Source organism: Serinus canaria, chromosome 1 (assembly GCF_022539315.1).
Source record: "Serinus canaria isolate serCan28SL12 chromosome 1, serCan2020, whole genome shotgun sequence".
Taxonomy (NCBI): Eukaryota; Metazoa; Chordata; class Aves; order Passeriformes; family Fringillidae; genus Serinus; species Serinus canaria.
In genome coordinates, this window is record NC_066313.1 from 106,098,419 (window position 1) to 106,105,359 (window position 6,941).

The following is a 6,941-nucleotide window of genomic DNA, read 5'->3' on the forward strand; positions in this document are numbered from 1 at the left end:
ACACGTGTGATCATCCATGTGCACACACACACATGCACACATATATCTGTATATCTGTCTCTGTCTATAAACATACACATATATGTCTCAGTGCATATACATGTACATCTGTGTATTCAAGGTGCACTAATACCACTTCAATTTAAATCAAACATGTATGTCTAGATTTATTTATCAGAACTTGACCACTATGCATATCCCTCTATGCATACTTAGAAATAAATGAGTAATTGTATTTTTTTATCTTTATATTTTTACAAAGACACACAATTTCAAACTTTCAAAATGCACTTTATAAATACACTGAGGCAGCAGAGTACTTTAATGCCAAAAGCAATATGCCAGAAAACATAAAATTTTGAAACTTTATGTTTTCTGGCATTGGAGAATTTGGAAACAGAAAATTTGATACAGAATGAGTATCTTTGACTTCTTTCAGGGGCCATTAGAAGGAGAACTTCTGGCTCCAGGGGCTGGTTACACCTAGGAAGAGCACAAACTCCACCTAGTGATAGGTTTAGTGGTGAAATTTTAGAAACCAAACAATTCTAAAGCTCAATCTCAGTTGTATGGCAGGAATATAAAAATGAGAAATAAAGACTTAAGTTGACACACTTAATCTTTGGAAAAGTAAGAAGAAAACAGAGAAAGATGTACTAGAAATGTTTATAGAATTTTTTGCTACTCATCTGTTTATGAAAACATTTCAGTAATAAAAAAATCTTCACATTTTTATCATAAATATTGTGAAAATTGTTAAAAAACCCTATAAGTTAATACACATGCACATGTAAATTGTTTTATTTGTTTAATATTTTTTATTAAAAATGAAGACATGTAGAAAAGACATTGGAATGGGTTCATATGTTCCTGCTTCTTGTTGAGCAAAGTATGTGGACAAGATAAATCAAGATAAATGTACCAGTCCCTGAAACTGCACAGACAGACATCGGTTTACAGTCCATTACATAAACTTCTGTAGTGTTAGATTTGAGGGTAATTCCCATTTTAAAGTAATATTTCTCATTAAATTAGTTCACCTTTAAAAAAGAAATCGTTCTTACAGTAACAATTTCTGTGACTGTTCTCCCCTTAAAAAAATTAATTAAAGCTTATTTAAATTAATGATGGTTCCATTTACTTTATTTCTCCTTTTCCACTTTACTCTTCTCAACAGTATCCAAGGAGAACAGACACCACATGTGCATTCAGAAAAATAAGAAAATATGTGAATGTAATGGAGGAAAAAAAAAACCCCTCATGTAAGGTTCACTGCAAAACCCAGGAGTAGCCCAAAGGAAAATAAAAGACACAAAAGGATCCTAATTAACTCTGGCAAAGGATGACCCAAGCATCCAGGTTTTTGGTATGATGATTGTGGTAGCACAGAGGAAGCCCCATGAAAGAATCTAGGCACCTGCCATAATTATAAGGACAAAGCATGCAGGTGAACCAACTCCTAGGATGAAATAAATTCTGGACACTTCTGACCTATTATATAAAATTTAAGCAACTCTGAAACTAGAACAATTGAAGGAAGAACTGGAAAGCAACCAGCCCAGTTGTCCCACCTTTTGCCAATTCACTTTGTGGTCAGGGATCAATCACTTTGGGGTCACTGACCACCAGGGACCAGCAAAGGGACCTCCAGGACAGCAGAACGTGTGTAAAGGGGAGGGGAAATTTATTAATGATTTCAGGGAACTGATTTATTATGTGTATGCTTATTCTGGGAAAATCAATGTATGAAAAATACAGTATCTAAACAGGAGCTTTTTCTGTACTCAGCCTGCACAATATTTTGGAGGAGATATCCCCTTGAGCATTTGGCTGAATAAAGAATTCCTGCTTCTTAATGCTACAGTGGTGTTGAGCAGTTTTTATTTGTACTGATTTTTGGCTCCTCCTGCTAAGTATCCATCTGAAGAAAAGCCAGTCTGCCTGAGAAAAACATGAATATTTACCCCATAATGATCAGTCTGTCATACTATGCCACAGTACCTCTGGTTGCATTATTTTCCTGTGAGAAAAGCTTCACTGGAGACTCATTAAGGTGTGGACGTTTAGAGAATACAGGATTAGAATCCAAGTGAAACAAGAGTGAGGGTGTCCAGTTTTCACTGGGCCTGATTTAGTAGGAGAGAGGCCCATCAGCTTATGCCAATTTCAGCAGGAGCAAAGGTTTTTAGCACCTCTCAGAAATAAAAGGTTTCTCCCTGTCCCAGTTTGGCAGGATGCTTCCATCCTTACACTGTTTCCACTGAGACTGCTGCCATGAGTGAAATTAGGCACATACTCAAGTAACTTCTTCCATAATGGCCTACAAGTTAACTTGAAGGTTTTACTGTTTTTTTTCTATGTCAAAACAGAAAGAAACATGTATATTTCTGAGTACCTTAAATATTCTTAACTAGGTTGTTAAACCAAGTAATATATCAAATATTATAATCTTGCAAGAGTGTCATGCTGAAAGTGGTACTCTGTAGACTGAAACAGAAGAAAATTATTTAGCAAAAACCATAAAATGCCTGTATTCATCTTTTCACATAAAAAACCCCATATTTTGCTTTAGAACATCAACAGGTAAGGCCATAGAACTCCAGCAAGGTGCTGATAAGCATATCATTTTGAACTATTAAAATTACCAATAAATACCAAGAAAATCATCTCCCTATTTAAAGTTACAGCAATCCAATCAATAAAAAAAAGCAGCCATCAACATCTCGAGTCATAACTGTTTTCAAGTAAAAACTGCACTGTATGCTTTAAGACTGTCACATTCTCATATATGATAACAGTGTTACAGCAATATACAGGTATTAACTTTCATCCTTCTGTCCTGGTTAGTCACAGTTTCACTGGAATTCTCCAGTGTATGATTCTGAGTTTCATCCTTACTGCCTTCCCCAGTTAAATCTTCCTTTTCCTTTTCTTCACTCTGCAATGGCTTTTCAGAGCTGTCTTCCTTTCTGCTACATACATTCTTCTGGCTTGTCAGTGGCTTTCGCTTAAATAGGGAAAACTGGAGTGAAAAAAACAGGTGAATGATATGACTGAAACAGCTAGCAGTGAAATTCAAGATAAAAAAACCCCTTTGTATATACCAAAGTTAAATGAGGTTGGCAGATTTCTCCTTGGTAAAATAATTTTTTTTAAAAAAACAAAATCACTAAAAAATGTTGAGAAACATTTGCAATATTTAAAATGTGTTAAAATAGCACATGGAAATCAGAAAAGTTAAAGTGATTGCATTTTGTCAAATTACACATTGTACAGTTTGTACAAAATGCTGTAAGTGGTTCATTTATTTGGATTTCTTTCAAAAAAGAGCCTGAAGCAAGCCCCAAACATGAAGCCCCAGAACAGAAAGTGCTTACTATGCCTGCTGATAAAGGTGTGTACTGCCATAAATGACAGTGCTTGTCAAATTACACATTGTACAGTTTGTACAAAATGCTATAAGTGGTGCATTTATTTGGGTTTCTTTCAGCAAAGAGCCTGAGGCAAGGTCCAAACATGAAGCCCCAGAAGAGGAATTGCTTACTATGCCTGCTGATAAAGGTGTGCACTGCCATAAATGACAGTGCTTGTGCTCAGTGAGACCACACTGGTGTCAAAGTTAACTACTGCTTAGGGCCTTGGGTCAACAGGAAACTCAGCAGCCTCTGCAGGAGCCTCTGGATCCTACAACCTGCAAGAAATTCTATATCAGATACTCCTCAACATGCTCATGCACCTATATAGAGAGATGTATTTGATGACAAAATCAGTGTATGTTGCAAATAGATGCAGGGTCAATGAGCTCAGCTGCTGCTTTCAGAGACAAATAGCTGGGAAACCTTTTTAGATAGTGTCCCATAGAAATCAAGTCCTAAATTTTCCCTCACCAATTCATGATGTGATGAACAATCTCTCTCTCAGAGACATGCAATCCATTAAGAGGTTATAATGAGCTTTAACTAATTTCTATTATTTGGACTATTTAAAGTTATTTTATAAAAAAAAAAAAATTAAGTCTTAAACAGAAGGAAAAGGTTGCTCAGCAATTTAATTATCTATGCAGATCATCTAAGTTGAGGTATTTGCTTTGGTAACTGCCCACTGGCTTCTTGGTCACTGGCAAAGCTAGAAAGAAACATCAGGCCACAAACCTTTTTTCTCCCCACAATTCCTCCAGTTTTTGGTCATCAGTGTTCTCTGAAGAGTTGTTCACAGTGTGATTGTCAGTGCTTTCCTTCTCTACAATAATATAAATGTTTATATTAACTTTCTTCTGATTCATGCAAATCAGAAAAATATAACAGAAAACCAGAAAAAATACTCTTCAAATTATTTTTTAAGTAGAGGTCACTAAATAAAACTGAAAAAGCAATCAGAATATTGAGTAAAACTTGATGCCCAGCTTGAAAAGACTATTTTTATTTTTTAATCTCTCCATATAATGTCCTGATATTACTCTCCAGATGCTCAGTTTTTAAGAACAGAACACTTATGGCAGTGACAATACATAAAATATTTTTACTTGACACTCACAGTTTCCTCTTGCTGACAGGAGACAATGCCTTGCACACTTATTTGCAAGTATATTCTAATTTGGCAAAGCTGATTTTAGGGCAGGAGTTACGGTTCAGCATGAATTTTATTCCATAGAAACAATTCTGGGAAAGGAAAAACTTTCCATCTCAGTTGATGTTCCTGTGTTTAAATTTTCCTATACTCCCTGTATGAATCATATACATTTCAAACTTAATACCAAAACTTCCAGATCACTGAATAATGGAAAAATATTTAAGCATCCCTTCTTTACAAGCTATTTCCATTATAATATTGAAAATAAATGGCATAGCTGCTTCATTCTAAAGGCTGTGGTCTGTTTTATACCACACTTGTTATTTTCTTTCAAGAGAACCATTCTAGATTATTCCAAATTTCTAAAATAAAAGTTCTATACATATAGGGCACCCAATTTCATGCTCCCCAGCTTTTCTAAAAAAATATACAGTTTTTATAAACTGCCATGAAAACTGCAAGGAGCTTCTAGACTTACATATTCAGCATCCTGAACAGTGTTCAGCAATTATCACATTTCACCTAAAATAATCTCTCTGTGAATAGAATGAGGAAATGTTGGCTGAAAAACATGGGGAAGAATTCTGAGCAGGCTCTTGATTGAAGTGAAGCACAGGGCACCTAAAGAAGCTGCCTGAGAGACAATAAAATTACCATGACTTTGGCACTGCAGAGGATTCAGTCCTGCTAAGAGAAAGTCCTCATGGACTTCCTGCAACATGTGACTGGGAAAAGTATTTATTTCTTTCAAATCATTAACAATTAATATTGGGGGTTTGCCCCTCAAATTTCATTAACTCTCAAGAATTGCTCTACTAACTATGAACAAGAACTGTGTTGTCCAGTATTTTTATAATATTGTTTAGAAAACTTTTATCTGTCTTTAGAATGTACAATTCTTGGGAATTGTGTTCTTACCCTGCTGAACGATGGTCTCTTTCTGAGTAGTCTCCTCTGTCTATAGACAAAAAAACAAACAAACAAACAAACAAACAAAAAAAAACCCAAACAACTCTTTCAAAATTGTTAAAAAAAAAAAAAGTTTAACTATTAACACCTATATGTGTTTCTTCCTCTACCAAAACCACCCCAAACAACAACTTTGCATTTACAAGATAGGTACACATGTATCAAACTAAAGTTAGTTACAGAACCAAATTCTTTCAGAGACCAGTAACTTAATAGGAGTAAAGGCCTTTACCTCTCCAGTTTCCACAGTGCTACTACTACTGCTTGTCTCTCCCTCAGGTGATTTACGATCCTTTTCTTTTTCATTTTTTTCCTCTTTTTCCTCTTTTTTCTTTGTTCCTTCTTTTGTTTCATCTCCTTCTGTTTCTTCTTTTTCTTCCAGTTCTTCTACTTCTTCTACTTCTTCAACTTCTTCTATTTCTTCTTCTTCCTCATCATCATCTATTTCTTCATCTCCATACAAGTTTTGTTCCTTGGACAAAATTGCCAAAACATAATTTTGAAACTCAAGGTGTACAATGATCATGATCCTCATCCCACACCAGTTCATCACACATCAGAATTTGACTAAGAACAAGAAAACTCAAAAGGGAATGTTCTAAGGAGATAGAATAAGAACAGACACAGAAGATCTCAATCCAAGTTTGCTAATTTTAATCTGTTTTTAAAAAACTGACCTCCAGGGAACATTAGGAGTGCAGCTGACTTATGTTTTGCCAACATGTGCCTCCTTAAAGAAAAAACAATGAAAATACCTTCTCTTTGGAAAGATAATTTTTCTTTTAAATGTTTTAAATGAGCATAATTGACACAAGCAGTAGTAATTCCAACACCAAAACAAAATTTCAAATCTATTTCTCAAGAAAATTAACGAAGAAATGCCAGATACAAAACTTTGATTCATGTGATTCAATACAGACATTATAATTTGAATTTAAATTATTTTCAGCTAAAGAGAAAACTTCAATATAGTAAAAATAAAATGGCCAGGGGCACTATAAAATAAATATTTAAAAGCATGATTGCTATTTCTGTAAAACGTGTAGAAAAATGAATCAATTATATCCTTCTTACTCCCTTCAATCAGATTGTCATTATTATGCCAGTATGTACTTATAACAGCTAAAATGTAATGCATAAATAAGAAGCATTCTCCTTCCCACTGCAGAAATATAAAGGCCTAAACCAAGGGCTTCCAAGGTCAACTCAAGTGAAGGCACATCAGAGCCCAGAGGAGAACATTTCTGCTCCACTGCAGCCAATGTCACAGTGGAAACTGGTGGGAAATATCTGCACACCCTTTTGTGTGGTAAAGAGTCTTACATTGAACTCCTTCCTACAGCTGGTTCCAAATGTTGTCTCCCATCTGTTGTTAATGTTTTCCCTATTCTCTCTTACTTCTT

General features: G+C 35.1%; 1 long non-coding RNA gene across 1 annotated transcript; it reads right to left on the reverse strand.

Annotated features, from left to right (window-relative positions):
* Positions 1–2,966: 2,966 nt before the first annotated feature.
* LOC127059705 (uncharacterized) lies at positions 2,967–5,481 on the reverse strand. The gene is made up of 3 exons (XR_007777769.1): positions 5,048–5,481; positions 4,152–4,239; positions 2,967–3,022 (listed from the first exon to the last, which is right to left on the reverse strand). It is a non-coding gene; the product is annotated as an uncharacterized LOC127059705 (long non-coding RNA).
* Positions 5,482–6,941: the final 1,460 nt, after the last annotated feature.